The sequence below is a fragment of the Megascapheus bottae genome, chromosome X (genome assembly GCF_031878675.1).
Source record: "Megascapheus bottae isolate mThoBot1 chromosome X, mThoBot2.hap1, whole genome shotgun sequence".
Taxonomy (NCBI): domain Eukaryota; kingdom Metazoa; phylum Chordata; class Mammalia; order Rodentia; family Geomyidae; genus Megascapheus; species Megascapheus bottae.
This window is the reverse complement of record NC_143547.1, coordinates 48269692-48287140: the sequence shown is the minus strand read 5'-3', so window position 1 is coordinate 48287140 and position 17449 is coordinate 48269692.

Below are 17449 nucleotides of genomic sequence, written 5' to 3'. Positions count from 1 at the left end.
AAATGACAAAGCTATGGGTAACCTTAAGAGTCCTCTGTATCCATACTCTGCATTGAATTTAACTAGAAAAACTGAGGCTTGGAAATAGGAATTGATTGCTACAAGTTTACACCGAAAAAGACAAGATGTGAACTCGAGTAATGGACTGGTGATTCAGCCCAAACCCCTTGTTTTATAGATGAGGAAACTTGTCCCCTAGGATGGAGAAAGAACATTTATCAATTGCACAGAAACGTCTATTTTCAAAAAGTATCAGCAGAACCAGCTCTGGGCAAAAAATAAAAGCTGAGAAAAAACTTTACAGCTATACTCACTCTCAACCCACACACCTATTTTATTCTCTCTCCCAAGCACTCTACACTGTTATGTAAATTGTTGTTGTTGTTGTTGTTGTTGTTAGTTGTGGGGCTTGAACTCAAGACCTGGGCACTCTGGTTTCACCAAGTGCCTTTCTACTCCCAGCAACTTCTGGCCACTCAATGGGGTGCCCAGGGACAAAGAGGGGCTGGTTTCCTTTGGAGAATATAGCTTGCCACCCAGCTCTTGGCTATTGTTGTTTCTTCCAGTTGAGTGCAAACACCCTCCGGCTATAGGCCTCCTCCTCCCACTGAAGCTAATTACTCTGTCCCGCTGCCAGGCCCCAGGCTCTCCCACCCAAGATCTGCTGCCCCCTCAGTCCCTTCTCCAGTACCCCCCAGGGCTCAGTCTGTGTTTGATCACTCAGGATCATTAGATTTCAAAGCTATGGACTCCCATAATTTTTACGAGCATATGCTTTCCTCTAGGGCCTTTTCATGTCTACAAAGGGAACCATCAGTTCCCTGCCACTTCACAGTAGTAGAGCAGGCCCTCTGACAAGAATTACTCCCCCACCACTCCCCTAGTGTCTGACAGCTGGAGTTGGAAAGGGTGGGTGCCAGTTAGAGCAAAAATGCTTGAAGCTGGGGCCGGGAGCATGGCCTAGTGGTAGAGTGCTCACCTAGCATACACAAAGCCCTGAGTTCGACTCCCTGGAACCACATACACAGAAAAAGCCAAAAGTGGCACTGTGGCTCAAGTGGCAGAGTGATAGCCTTGCGCAAAAAGTGTCCAAGGAAAGTGCCCAGGCCTTGAGTTCAAGCCCCAGGACAGGCAAAAAAAATGCTTGATGCAAGTTTTGAAATTTGAATAAATTTTAATGCAGCAGAGACCCTTAAGGAACAAGGAAAAGAATTGGGCATGTAGCTTCACCAATCATTAAGGAGGCTGTGTGGTAAAGGCCCTTGAATTCCTGCCTTTCAGCTCTCTTAAGTGGTCACCAGAGAGCCTCATGCCTGGTTTTCATGTCACATCAGTAATATTTCTTTTCTTTTATTGACCTGCTGTGTCTCAAGTACTTTGCTAAAACCCAGGAACAGAAACTTCAGAAATAAAAGAAACAAAATTAGCAACAAAGTGAAGAACACAAGAAGGAATGTATACTAACTTTTCCCGTTACATTTTCCTTCTCTGGGCCCCTGTGGCCTGGAATGTACTGACTTCGGTAACCAAACTCAGTTGTTTATGGTGCTGGACAAGAGCAGGAGAGGGGCCCCTACTGAGATGCCAGCAGCTCGACCCCTCCCATTCTCCCCAAGCTTGGCCTCCCGCAGGCCAGAGTCGCCCGGAAGAACTACGCGCCTCGGTGTCGGTTTCCTGCTGAGCCCAAGCAGGATAAAATTAGCTGATGGCTCACATCTAACAAGTGTCACAGCTGAGTACAGATTGGGGGGGGGGAGGGAAGAGGAGACATGGCCCAGCCAAACCAGACTGCTTTCCTGCCTACCCAAGCCAGTAGAACCCATGAGCTGACATCTGTTGTGCATCCTGGTCCAGAGATTCCCAAAAGCCAGGTTTCTGCTACATGAGCAAGGATACCCTGCTGACTCAAGCCTCTGGGGTCCTGAGCCCCAATTTAGGACCAACTGGGAACAGGCAACAGCAAGTGAGAGTGGTGATGGTGCTAGGATCCTACCTGTCTGTCTCTAGTCACACAAGCTATGCATGTGCACACATATGTTGGTGGGATGGTCTTGATATGTCAGGAATCCTAACCCCTTTGCAGGTCTCCATTTGACAGGTCATATAACAAAGGTAGGTCATGCTGTATAAAACACCTGTCTCTGCTATTCAAGTCACTCAGAAAGAGCAGAAAAAGACAGTAGGACCCGACCTCCCCCTGGCTGGGCCTGTCAGATGGAAAAAGCAGCAGCTGCAGGTCTGTCCTTAACACAGCTCAACTGCCCTGCCCTATGCACTCATTCAGCCTTGAGTTCTCAAGCAGCATTCCCCAGTGCCCACTAGAGGCCCACAGGAACAAGGAGCTTGGAACAGGAATGATCTCCATATCCAACCTTCATTCTAAGAACCACATGTGTATACACACACACACACACACACACACACACACACACACACACACACACACACACACACACACACAAAACCAGATCCCAACTACAATTATGAACGACTGGGAAGGATGGGTTGAAACCTTGCCATTTTCACAGGTGGCACCAGCTAAGTGTTGCAGCTCAGCAGCAAGTGATTTTGCCTGCCAGTGTTGCCGCTCATATAAGTCCCAAGTATTCACCTCAGCTTCAGCGTGTTATGCACCATCTCGAATTTTGTACCAATATTGCTACCTAGTAGGCAACTGTACCGCCATAGTGTTGGAGATCAAAGGCAGACGGCACTGCCTGCCAAGTGTTGCAGCTCATTTAACTGAAAAAATAAGAAAAGGAAAAAAGAAAGAAATGAAGCCTGCAAGTGCCGGCTTCAGCAGCTTATTGTTCGGCACTGGCTCTGGCTTCTTCCATGTTAGCCCGGGCGATGACTTCTGTGCTTAGCCCGTGGCTTCCTCTGCTTCTGCACCTGAACTAGTAGCCGGACAGATGGCTTCTTCCTCTGGGCTGCACCCGGTGGCTGCTTCTGTATGGGGTACGGTTTTTTATACCCTACGAGGTGCTCTGATTGGTAGATCGTATGCAAATTAGGTGTAGGATGGCTGACTAATCAGAGAAGACCTGCTGAATCATTGTGTGTACACCTGAAAAGATCTACTGAGTCATTGTGGGCTTGTAGACCAGAGATGATCTGCTGAGTCGTTATGGGCCCCGTAGAACTGAAACTAATTCTCTAGTCAGTTTATCCTCCGGATACACACACCCCAACTAAAGTATGAAAGACTAGGAAGCATGGAGGCAGACATTCTATCTTCTACAATAGAGACTTTTGAAACAATCTTGCGTTTGCCACTATCTATTCTCACCTCGCCAAGCCACGGCAAGATATTCTATAGATGTCTCAAGCCCTAACTAACTTACTAGACTTTTTGAACTAAATCAGCCATCCTCTTTCACCCTAGGCCCCAACCGCCAACTCTGGCCTCCCCCTAAGTCAGCTCAGTAGGGCTGCTGCCTCGATCAAGGACTTGGACATCCCTCCCCCACCCAACCCAACCTCCCTCGCTGTCTCAGAGCTGAGACTCATTCCTAGAACAAGGACAGAGCAAGCCATTGCCCTGTGTTCAAAATGCAGCACTGAAAAGCGGTGGAGTTGGGGGAGGGGGCTGCCCCAGAACACTGAAGCTTCATCTAAACCCACTCAAAGCCCTGGCCGTAGTGGGCAGGCCCACACTCAAAAATTAGCCCGCCTCGTTTTACTCTTCTCCCTGCCTCCCACCACCAACCTAAGCGGCATCTCCACCCCACCCCCCACCCCCGATACAGACACTGCTCTTCTCCAAGGCAGGTGGCAGAGTTTCTTCCTGCTGGTTCTGGTAATCATTGTCGCCTACTCCTTTACTTTTAACTCCCCACCCCCCCATCCAACACACACACACCCCGATGCGCTGGGACAGGTGCTACTTCCATCTCTCTATAAGGAGAACGCAGTCTATGCATGGTACCTGGACTTGGATGCCCTTTTAATGGTGATTAGCACCCCATTTCATAGCGATTAGAGCTCCTACACCCGTGGAGCTCACTGCTAGGCAATGCCTCCACTGCCGGCCTCTGTGGATTCTTGTCTTAGAACTTCAATGAACGAAGTGCATGCAACACAATGGGGGAATAAATGTAAAGACCTTTATTCAGAGGCAGTTTGACAGAAGAACTCTTATCTCACCTATATATGTTCTCCCAGTCCTTTATCTATGGCTCTAAGACTAGGGATTTTTAATACCTCAGCCTATGGTATTGGATTCATGACTCATATGCAAATGAGGTGCAAGAAAAACAACCACCAAACAAAGAAGATAGGCTGATTCACTATAGGACTGTAGATCTGAAACTGCAATTAGGTAGTTCTCAATTAAGTCCGTCTTCAGCATCACCTTTCTAACAAATATTATAGCAATCTAGCGATGGGACATACTATTTCCTACCTAAACTGCACCCAGATATGGAAATAACCCCCGGGAAAAAATGAATTGGTAAATAAACAAGGCACCATGTTTCCCTCAAAAGCCAACAAAATCACAATAATAGATTTAACTGCTACTAGAGATGAAGTTTCAAACTATGAATTCCAACAAAACAATTGAAAAATGATTTATGAAATTGAGGAGGTGGTGTACAAGCAGCTGAATGAATTCAGAGAGGATACAATTCACTGAGCTCAAAGAAAATTCAAACAAAAAGCTGAATAAAAGAAGATAATGAAATAAGGCAAGAAGTAAGCATAAACCGGGTCCAAATAGGGAAAGAGGAAGTAAAACTTTCCCTCTTAGCAGATGACATGATTCTGTATTTAAAGAAACCTATAGACTCCACGCCCAAGCTACTTGAGCTGATTAAACACTTTGGTAAGGTAGCAGGACATAAAATTAATCCTCAAAAATCACTGCCTTGGGGCCGGGAGTTTGGCCTAGTGGTTAAAGTGCTTGCCTAGCATGCACAAAGGCCCAGGTTCGATTCCTTGGTACCACATACATACAAAAAAGCCAGAAGTGGTGCTGAGGCTCAAGTGGTAGAGCTCTAGCCTTGAGAAAGTCCAAGGACAGTGCTCAGGCCCTGAGCTCAAGCCCAGGACTGGCAATAAATTAATTAATTAATTAAAAAAATCACTGCCTTCCTATATGCCAACAATGAGAGGAATCAGGAAAGCAACTCCTTTTGCAATAGCCTCAAAAGAAATAAAATACCTAGGAATTAACTTAACTAAGAATGTAAAGGACCTTTTTGATGAAAACTTTAAAACCCTGAAAAAGGAAATTAAAGCAGAACTGAGGAAATGGAAAAACCTCCCATGCTCCTGGATTGGAAGAATTAACATCGTGAAAATGGCAATCTTGCCAAGGGCTATCTACAAATTCAATGCAATACCCATCAATATCCCAATGTCATTCTTTAAAGAAATAGAAGAGGAAATCCAAAATATCATATGGAATAATAAAAAAACCCATATAGCAAAAACAATTCTTAGCAGAAAGATCAGCACAGGAGGAATTTCAATACCAAACTTTAGACTCTATTACAGAGCTATAGTGACCAAAACTGCTTGGTACTGGCACAAGAACAGGCCTGAAGACCAATGGAATAGAACTGAGGACCCAGATATTAACCCACAGACCTATGGCCACCTAATATTCTATAAGGGAGCCAAAAAATAGAATGGAAGAAAGACAGCCTCTTCAATAAGTGGTGCTGGCAGAACTGGCAAAGCACCTGCAGACAATTAAAGTTGGATCCTTCTTTGTCACCCTGCACCAGCATTAACTCCAAATGGATCAAAGACCTCGAGGTAAAAGCAGATACACGGAAAAGTTTACCAGAAGGAATAGGAGATACACTAGGTCTCCTTGGCACAGGTCGAAACTTTCTTAATAAGGACCCAGAAATACAACAAATCAGAGAAAATCTGGATAAGTGGGACTGCATTAAATTGCAGAGCTTCTATATGGCAAAGGACATAGCTAGCAAATTAACTATAAAGCCTACAGAGTGGGAGAAGATCTTCACTAACCATACAACAAAGACCTCATATCTAGAAATATATCAACAGTTCAAAAAATTGAATCTCTCCAAAACTAATCTCCAAAGAAACAATCATCCATTAAAAGATGGGCCAAAGACTTAAAGAGAGTCTTCTCTGAAGAAGAAATAAGAATGGCCTATGAACACATGAAGAAATGCTTGACATCTCTGGTCATAAAAGAAATACAAATCAAAACAACTCTAAGATTCCATCTCACTCCAGTTAGAATGGCCAGGATCAAGAAATCTAATAACAACAGGTGCTGGAGGGGATGTGGCCAGGAGGGATCACTACTACACTGTTGGTGGGAGTGCAAACTCGTTCAACCACTATGGAAAGCAGTGTGGCAGTGCCTCAAAAGGCTAAACATAGAACTCCCCTATGACCCAGCAATTCCACTACTTGGCATTTACCCAATCATCCAGAAACAAGGACATACTAAATCCACTAGCACAACTATGTTCATTGCAACACTATTTACCATAGCAAAGATATGGAACCAACCCAGATGCCCCTCATTTGAGTGGATCACCAAGATATGGTATTTATACACAATGGAATTCTATGCTGCTGTCAGAAAGAATGACATTGCCCCATTTGTAAGGAAATGGAAAGACTTAGAAAAAATCATATTAAGTGAAGTAAGCCAGACTCAAAGGAACATAGGCTCAATGGTTTCCTTCAATTGTCATAATCAGTAGAAACCTTGGGCTCTCCTAGCAGAGATTTACAATAGAACAAAACCTAGACACAAATAGGGCCATATAGTATGACACTAAATGAAAGGATCTCCAGGATATAGAAACAAAAGCCATATAATGAGTGATTGTTGTCCTTAATGTACTATGTTATCTCTCATCTCTTTTGCTGTCCTTTGGTTATCTCATATTGTTACAGTATTTCACCTGGTTATCTGATGTATTATGTGTGTGTGTGTGTGTGTGTGTGTGTGTGTGTGTGTGTGTGTGTGTGTATTTGTCTATTTGAAATAGGATAGGGAAGGGAGGAAAACAAGATGAGGGGTGGGGTTGGGGGGAGGGAAATGGGGACCAAGACATGAGAAAGGGTATCAATGTATGTGAATTAATGCACCTTCTTTTTGACGAATATAATGTAACCCTTCTATTAATTACAATAAAATTATATGAAAAAAATTAGTATCTGCTAATAATGTTACAAAAAGAAAGGGTATTGAGGAGCTGCTGTTAACAGTAGATGACACCCAAACAGAGTAGAGGAAATAAGAGAAGTTCTAGATAAGATTCTGCAAGCTCCTAGCTTCTGACAAGCGCTTTCCTTCACTTTTCACCTTTCTTTTCATTTTTCAATCTTTTCCAGACATATGAATGATAGTGTTTATCCTCACTCAGAATGCAATCTTTATTGAGACATCTGCAAGTTCTTTTTTCTTAAAGAACTGTTTAAGGACTGAGGAAGTAGCTCACGTGGCAGATGACAGTTAGGCCCTGAGTTCAGTCTTGAGTTCCAAAAAATAAGTAAACAATAAAGAACTGTCATAAGGCACTTCTGTCAACTGTTATTTCATCAACAGATTTTGGGAATTGTTTTGTACCTAGTGCATTGAATTAACTGTGTCCAGCTATTGTTGTAGCCTCTAAATAGTGCCTGAATGGTGGACGAAGGTTTCCATAGAAATAAATGCTCAGTCATTGATCTGCTGCTTCACAGGCAATTGGGTTTAATCCTAGTAATATATACCTAAAAAAGAAGGGGCCTGGTATAATGAGCTTCGGAGTTTTTTTCCTTATTATGTTACAATGAAAAGGCATTATTCCAGAGCAACTATCCCGTCTCTGCCTGTACCACCACACAAATTTAGTAGACTTCCTTGAGTATCCAGAGACTATTGGCCAGATGTACTCGCTTTTATTGCAACAAATAAACCAGAGTACTTACTCAGGCTTTTTTTTTAGTTTCAAAATCATTGAAAGATGGCCTAGCTTCCTGCTCCCTAGTTGGGCAGTATTGATTTCCTACATTATTAATAAAAGCTCAATTACAAAGTCTCTACCGCTATAAAGCTAGAGGATATATATGTTTTGTAAGCTCTTACAATAGGAATCATCCTTGCTTTGCAAAAAGGAAAATTGAGATCCAGAGAGGATAATGTTTCTTCTCTGAAATCATGTGAGTAGCCAGCCACTGGTAGCTTATACCTATAATCCTATGCACTCCAGGAGGCTGAGATCTGAGGGTCAAGATTGGATGTCAACCTGGGCAAGAAACTCCATGAAATCATCTTCAAAATGGAGCTGTGGCTTAGGTCATAGAGTACTATCGTCGAAGGGGGAAAAAAAACAGCTAATGGGTAGCACTCAGGCCCTGAGTTCAAGCCCTAGGATCAGCACAACATAAAATAAAACTATATGGGTTGCAGAGATAGCTCAGTGGTACAGTGTATGCTTAGTCTGATCAATTACCAGTACTTTAAATAAGTAAAACTAAATATATACATACATAATACATAAATGCCATGCCACCTTTAAGAGACGTATTACCCGAAGTCTGACTGGCTAGTGAACATTTTTCCTTTCCCTACATTTTTTAGGTCCCATATCACTTCCTTATGGATTATTTGCTCAATAGAATAATTATTGTTTATTACTTTTAAGACCCTGTATCCTTATATTGCTTTCTTTGTGGGGTGGGGGTGCTAGGGATCAAATCTAGGTTCCCAGGTATGGTAAGCACGTGCTATCCCACTGAGCTACATAAAGATCTAACCCTACAGTGTCTCTTAAAATTCATAGAACTGGCCGGGAGTTTGGCCTAGTGATAGAGTGCTTGCCTAGCATGCACGAAGACCCGGGTTCAATTCCTCGGTACCACATATATAGGAAAAAAGCCAGAAGTGGTATTGAGGCTCAAGTGGTAGAGCTCTAGCCTTGAGAAAGTCCAAGGACAGTGCTCAGGCCCTGAGCTCAAGCCCAGGACTGGCAAAAAAATTCATAGAACTATATTTGTCCTTATATGGACATAATTGTAAAATGCAGTTGATCTCTAGGTGAATTGGGTTTATTGCAATCAGCAAGGACAGAAGGAAATGTGAGGGCTAGAAGAGCTACTAAGGATTAACTTTCCTCAGTGTTTATACAGGACAAGTGAGTCCTTGGTCACACTGAGTCAAAGGCAAGTAACCATTAAACTATGGCTTCTTCCCCAAACTTATCACTTACCTCAAAATGCAATCCTACACATGAGTCAGGTGCCTCGTATACTCATCAGCAGTACTGAAATCCCTGGGCTTTGCTGAAGCCAGAGGAAATGAAATATGAAGCTATCAGCAGACCTATGCTAATAGTAACTGGTGGTATGATAGAGAAATAAAACAGATCTGCAAGATGGATCTGCTTACCTAGGCTAACGACGCAAGCAGCTGTTTTGGGTGATTGCCAGTCTATAATAGACTTTAATCTAAAAAGAATGTATTAATATTACTGGATTCAACTCAGATTGTCAAATTTAAATCATTCATGTCACTAAAAAGCAATCACCAGTAAGCATCGAATTAAAAGGACTTGCAAAATCAACTAGTTCCTTCAAATAAAAAAAAAAAAAATGCTTGTCCTTTTGGTTCATTATCTGGGCAATGCTGCCCCCTGTGGGTAATAGTAATGAAAAGCCAGTAAGGATGGCACCAGTCATCAGTGAGAAGTTTGCTTAATTTTGTTTGTTGTAATGACTCCTGTTATTTGAGAATGACAGGAAAAGATCATTCAAATCACATTTAAAATAACTCAAAGACTGGTGGTGGTCATTCACACTTGTAATCCTAGCTACTCAGGAAACTGAGATCTGAATATTGAGATTCAAAGCCAACCAGGGCAGAAATGTCTGAGACGCTTATTTCCAGTTAACCAGAAAAAAAAAAAGCCAGAAGTGCAGCTAAGGCTCAAGGAGTAGAGTGCCAGCCTTGAGCAAAAACGTCAAGTAAGAGCAAGAGGCCCTGAGTTCAAGTCCCAATACCAGCACAGAAAATAAAATAACTGGTACTGGGAGTTTGGCCTAGTGCTAAAGTGCTTGCCTGGCATGATGAAGACCCAGGTTCGATTCCTTGGTATCACATACACAGAAAATGCCGGAAGTGGTGCTGTGGCTCAAGTGGTAGAGTGCTCCAAGGACAATACTCAGGCCCTGAGTTCAAACCCCAGGAGTGGCAAAAAGAAAAAGAAAAAGGAACGAAAAGAACTCAAAGAACTGCATTACTATGTATATGCATTCTACAAACCAAGTTTATTAGGCAAGTGAAGAACCTTGGAAAGAGAAGTCAAGGCTCTAGAGTACCTCAGTGCCATCAGGTGGGTGCTGATGCCCAGCTTCAGTCCCATGATTTGGAGAAGGAAAAGGATAGATAAGGCATCAGGTAGTGGTAAGAGTCAGAGGACTCTTTCACCCTTCTTCTGATCTTGCCATCCAATAGTTCCTTAAGTAAAAGCATTTCCATCTCATAATAAACACTTTCCAATAGCTTCGCGTTTCAGGATAAAATCCTGCCTCCTTTCTGTGGATGATAAATCCCATTGAAATATCCTCTTTTTTTAATCTCTTAACTGCTTTTTCTTCTTCAGCACTATTCCTTTCCTCCATGCGGATGATGAGCCAAGCTTATTCTAAGACTGCCATGTTCTGCCTCGTTTTGGGTCACCTCCCCAGAAAGCACTATCTCAGTCAGAAAATTTTTTAAATTTTCTTCCCAGCATTTCCTTACTATCTAAATTGGTTTTTACAAATTCAGAATGTACCTCTCCTGATAAAAAGTGATCTTCATAAAGGTTGTGGGGGGGGGTCTTTGTACTGCAGACCACAGTATGGTCTGCATTTAGAATAGTGCTGCGGATATATAGATTTCAAACACAATCACACACACACACACACACACACACATTTTGGGGGGCCAGTACCAGTGTTTAAAATCTGGGCGTTATGATTGCTCAACTTGCTTATTTGACTGCCATTCTACTACTTGAGTTTTGCCTCCAGCCTAGCTTCTTGCTGGTTGTTTTGAGGATAAGAGTCTCACACCTGTAATCCTAGCTACTCAGCAGTCTAAGATCTGAGGATCACAGTTCAAAGCCAGCTTGGGCGTGAAAGTATATGAGACTCTTATCTCCAATTAACTACTAAAAAACCCTAAGTGGCACTGTGGCTCAAGGGGTAGGGCGGCAGCCTTGAGATGAAGAGCTCAGGGACGGTACCCAGACCCAGAGTTCAAGACCCACGACCAACAAAATAAAGTCTCACAGATTTTTTTTCTGCTTGGGCTGACTTTGAACTTCTCCTCTGAATCTCAGTTTCCTAACTAGCTGGGATGATAGGTGTGAGCTACTGGTGCCCAGATAAGAAATACTTGTTTTGAGTGATCGACCTTGACAGCAGGACCTGGACCATGTCACTTAAACTCTATTTCACTTAGAAAATGCTAGTAACCAGTCCCAAGGGTTATCTGTGTCAATGAAAAGAGCAAAGATGAAAAGACCTGGTGGCTAGTAAACAAGCATGCAACATATTCTGGGATATGGCCTAGTCTATAGGCATCTCTTCCTTTCCCATTCAAGGCCATTTTGGCTACTCCTTTACCTCCCAGTAGGTCAGTATGTGTTCAGTGTTGGTGACTGGAGTACGTTTTCACATAGGTCCATCGTAATTCTTTTTTTTTTTTTTTGCCAGTCCTGGGCTTGAGCTCAAGGACTGAGCACTGTCCTTGGACTTTCTCAAGGTTAGAGCTCTACCACTTGAGCCTCAGCACCATTTCTGGCTTTTTTCTATGTATGTGGTACCGAGGAATCGAACCCAGGTCTTCGTGCATGCTAGGCAAGCGCTCTACCACTAGGCCAAACTCCCGGCCTCCCATCGTAATTCTTTGGAACAGTTGTGGGTAGATATTTGAGCCTGCTGAAGATGTCAGTTAGGGTCCTATCTTACTCAAATTTCTAGGCTCTGGTTTCTAAATCGGCAGTTTTGAGCAGGTAAAAAGATCTAAGCTATGTTTAGTTAATACATGCTGGAGAGTTAACTTGTATTCAAAATCAAACTCGCCAAAAGTATAAAGTGAAAGGAACACCTTGGTGTTGGTTGGAGGGAAAGAACAAACGTTTCTCTGGCTTTTTCTCCAAATGTCTTTTACTATAATCCTTACATGTACAAGGACTGTTGGGTAGTATATACTAAAATGAAGTTTGAGAGGTATTTGTAACAGATTAGACTGATTTTTCCTTTGAAATATGGACATGCTAGCTGGGATTGGCCTACAGCAGTCAGAAGACTGAGATATGAAGATTGTGGTTTGAAGCCAGGCCTGACCAAAAAAAAAAGTTCATGAGACCCTTAATCTCCAATTAGCCAACAAAAAAATAAAAAGTGGATGTGTGGCTCAAGTGGTAGAGCACAAGCCCTGAGCACAAAAGGTCAGAAACGGCTTCTAAGCCCCATGTTCAAGCCTTAGTACTAGCACAAAATAATGTGGATGTTACTGGGCCCCAAATGTGGAGAAAAGAGATGAATTCATTCATATGCTGAAAAAGAATTTAATTACTAGGGGAAGAATTTTCATCAGGGAGGTAAGGCAGAACTTGGGCTCAGTTGTTAAATAATTCTATACCTCCCTGCTAATAGGACCCAACATCATTTCAAATTTCCTTCACTCAAGAAATGACAGAGAAGGCTTTAGGCAAAACACAGTGATTGCATTTTCTTGAGATATATTCCCCCCCCCATTTAATTTACAGGGGCTACATTGAAGGGTTTTTTTGCCCGTCCTGGGGACTGAACTCAGGGCCAGAGCACTATCCTTGAGCTTTCCTTAAGACTAGAGCTCTACCACTTGAGCCACAGCACCACTTCTGGCTTTTCTATGTACGTAGTACCGAGGAATCGAACCTGGGTCTTCATACATGCTAAGCAAGCGTTCTGCCACTAGGCCAAACTCCTGGCCCCTTACATTCAAGATTTTGATTAAAAAAAAAAGCTGGGTGAGATAAAATTAACCTTTTCTCTGTCTCCATTCTTTTAAAGGCTGGGTAGTGAGTTCCTCTGGCTTCTCACAACTGAACAGATTCACATGGACAGAGACTGTCACATGCCAGAAAGCATCATTTATCCTCCAGTACTAATTTAAATGTAAAAAGCCAGAAAATGTTACATTATATTCACACAGAAAGTCCGAATAAAGCCAAGTCAAGTAAATCGAAATTCTTCCAGAACTTTAACTCCAAAGGTTCTTTCAAACTTGCAGCAGTGATATCAGATTGGGTGCTGAGAAACATTTGCTCTCTTGGGGATTGAAGTCTGATGTGGTGGTCACTACTCTCTTGTGTCTACCTTTCCTGTTGCAGTCTAGAAAACTCACTTAACTTGTATCACTTAACATAGAGATACATGTATCTATACATATAGAATTAGAAACATAAGTCCAGGGTAGCTGTTTCTAACACATGTCAAGAATACCCAAATGTAGGCATCTCACACAAACTTTCTGAAAATGATTTAACATCTATTAGAAAGGTGAATTTAGAAAGACTCTGTATAAACTTTAGGTGCTTGTTTTTTTTAAATCAAATGCCACATAAGGCAGCAGTTGGAATGGACTTCTCTAACAGTTATGATCTTTTGCTAATAAATGTCAGTCTTTGGTGGAAAGGGTTTGAAGCTCAAAAGAGGAGAGGGTACAGGCTACTGTGGATATGTGAACTTTTAAGTCTCATCTTGTACATGCTACTCCGTATTTTAATCTCTTTCCTCATATTATTAAAGGTATATTGTGCCACTAGTGGTTACTATTTGGAATCTGTATAGCTAAAACAAATGTAGTGTGTGTGTGTGTGTGTGTGTGTGTGTGTGTGTGTGTGTGTGTGTGCCAGTCCTGGAAATTGAATTCAGGCCTGATTGCTGTCCCTGAGCTCTTTTGTCCAAGATTAGTGCTCTACTAGCTCCACTTCTGGTTCTAGGGTGGTTAATGGGAGGCCAGTCTCATGAACTTTCCTGCCTTGACTGGCTTTGAACTGTGATCCTTAGAAGTCAGCCTCCTGAGTACTAGGATTACAGGTGTGAGCTACTGGCACCTGGATCTGAGATGTACTTTCAAAGTATAAAATACATACCAAGCTGGGTGCAGTGGCTCATGCCTGTAATCCTAGCTACTCAGGAGGCTGAGATCTGAGGATCAAGTTCAAAGCCAGCCCAGCACAAAAGGACCTGAGACTCTTATCTCCAATTAACCTCTAGAAAACGGGAAGTGGGGCCTGACTCAAGGATAAGGTGGTAGCCTTAAGCAGAAGAGCTCAGGGACAGTGCCCAAGCCAGTTCAAGCCCCATGACCCACAAAAAATGAAAAATAAAAATAAAATACAGGGACCGGGAGTTTGGCCTAGTGGTTAAAGTGCTTGCCTAGCATGCATGAAGACCCGGGTTCGATTCCTCGGTACCACATACATAGAAAAAAGCTGGAAGTGGTGCTGAGGCTCAAGTGGTAGAGCTCTAGCCTTGAGAAAGTCCAAGGACAGTGCTCAGGCCCTGAGCTCAAGCCCAGGACTGGCAAAAAAAAATAAAATAAATAAAAAATAAAATACATACCAGATTTTGAAGTTTAGGGAAAAATATATCTCATTGACAATTTTTAGACATGTTGAAATATTTACTTTGTTGAATTAAATTTAAAAAAAAATTAAAGGACTGGGAGTGTGGCCTAGTGGAAAGGTGCTTGCTTAGCATGTACAAAAAACCCTGGGTTTGATTCCTGGATACCATACCCACAGAAAAAGCCAGAAGTGGTGCTGTGGCTCAAGTGGTAAAAACACTAACCTTGAGCAAAAAAAAAAAAAAAAAAAAAAGCTTAGGAACAGTGCCCAGGCTCTGAGTTCAAGGCCCAGGACTAGTAAAAAAAAACACAAAAAAACCCTTAGCAGGGTGCTGGTGACTCACGCCTGCAATACCAGCTACTCAGGAAGCTGAGATCTGAGGATCGTGGTTCAAAGCCAGCCTGACACAAGTCTGTGAGACTCTTATCTGTAATTAACCACCAGAAAACCGGGACAGCACCCAGGCTCACTGTTCAAGCCCCACAACCCCCCCAAAAAATAAATAAAATAAAAAACATGAAGACAATATGGATAATAAAACTACATGACTTGGGGCTGGGAGTTTGGCCTAGTGGTTAAAGTGCTTGCCTAGCATGCATGAAGACCCGGGTTCGGTTCCTTGGTACCACATACATAGAAAAAAGAAGTGGTGCTGAGGCTCAAGTGGTAGAGCTCTAGCCTTGAGAAAGTCCAAGGACAGTGCTCAGGCCCTGAGCTCAAGCCCAGGACTGACAAAAAAACCCAAAAACTACATGACTTGTATCTCTACTGGATAGCACTATTCTAGAACATTTGGTGCATATACAAGGCCAATCATGAATCTTTTATGAAAGAAGATATGCCACAGTCACTAAGACCACATAGTAATAAAATTAGTAATATTTCAGAGGCTTCAAGTACCTTCTGCCAAAAAGAAAAATCTCAGAACAGCACAGTCTTAAGAGCCTGGGTGCTGTCCCTGAGCTCTTCAGCTCAAGGCTACTGCCCTATCTCTTGAGCCCCAGTGCCACGTCTGGCTTTTTCTGTGTATATGGTACTGAAGAATCAAACCCAGGGCTTTGTGCCTGCTAGGCAAGCACTTTATCACTAGGCCACGCTCCCAGCCTCGTAACATATTTGTGTGTGTGTGTGTGTGTGTGTATGCCAGTACTGGAGTTTTAGCTCAGGGCATCATGCTCTCAATTGGCTTTTTTTTGCCAGTCCTGGGCTTGAGCTCAGGGCTTGAGCACTGTCCTTGGGCTTTCTCAAGGCTAGCACTCTACCACTTGAGCCTCAGCACCACGTCCGGCTTTTTGCTATGTATGTGGTGTACCGAGGAATCGAACCCGGGTTTTCGTGTATGCTAGGAAGCACTTTACCACTAGGCCAAACTCCCGGCCCTCAATTGGCTTTTTTGACCAAGGCTGGTACTCTACCACTTGAATCACACCTCCACTCCAGCTTTTAGTGGTTAGAGATAAGTCCCACAGACTTTTCTGTCCAAGCTGACTTTGAACCAAAGTCCTCAGACGTCAGCCTGCTGAGTAGCTAGGATTACAGGCATGAACCACCAGCATCAGGCTTAGTGTGTATACCTCTTATAATGCATTATTATTTTATTACATACATATCTTCTCACTAGCATATCTCCTTGTAAGTGCTATGTCTATTCTGTGCTCCTAATGTTGAGTGGGACCTAATCTTTTCAATACTTACCTCAGCACTAAATGTCACTCACTTGTTGTTTGCAATTGACTTTAGAACCTGCAGAACATTTCTGAATATGCTCATGTGGCAAATCTCCATTCATTTGGAGAAAAAAAATTCTTGGAAATAGCCAAAATTAATCTTAATGGGAGCAGATAAAGTGAACACACTGAATAGGGTTGCATCTCTTAATGGCTCATAATCTTGTTACAAAAGCAATTTAAACAAATTCCAAGTATATTCTGAGCAATGACAATGTTTCTGGAATGGCTACAACTTCCCCAAGGCACCCAATTTTAAAGGGTATTGAGTTCTATGCCAGTAAGCTGGCTATCATACTAAGGCAAAAAAGGTAGTGCCAATCAATTCTAGTCATTTTTATCTCAAATTGAATCATAATTGGGGGTCAAGAGCACATCTGATGAGTTGAGGTGACCTTCATATTACGCAAATTTTATTCTAGCCTACTTGCAGACCAAAAACAAAACACCTTGATACTTTCTGCTCTTGGGCTGATTAAAAAATAAACTTTTGTTATATAACTGTAACCCCTCTGTACACCACCCTGACAAGAAAATAAAATTTAAAAATATTTTAAAAATACACTTTTGGGACCGGGAGTTTGGCCTAGCTTGCCTAGCATGCATGAAGACCCAGGTTTGATTCCTCAGTACCACATACATAGAAAAAGCTGAGAGTGGTGGTGTGGCTCAATTGGTACAGTGCTATCATTGAGAATGCCCAAGAACACTGCTCAGGCCTTGAGATCAAGTCCTAGGAATGCCCCCCCCCCCAAAAAAAAAGTTTAGCTGGGCATCCTATTAGTCAGATTCGAGTAACCTTAGCTCCTCTGGAAGCTGAGATCTGAGGATTGTGGTTCAAAGCCAGATGGGGCAAGGAAGGCTGTGAAACTCTTTTCTTGCCAGTTCTGGAGTTTGACTCAGGGCCTGGGCACCGTCCTTGGACACTTTCTGTTCAAGGCTAGTGCTCTGCCACTTGAGCCACAGCATCATCTCCAGGACTGGCAAAAAATTTTTTTCACTACCAGCTAAATGCCTAACATGGGGAAAGTCTTATCAAAATGTGGTCATCCGACTTAGGTACCTTAATGGTTTGAGCAACATGTTTTAAGAGGCTGGATACTGGGATGGAAGTCTCATGCATGCACAGAG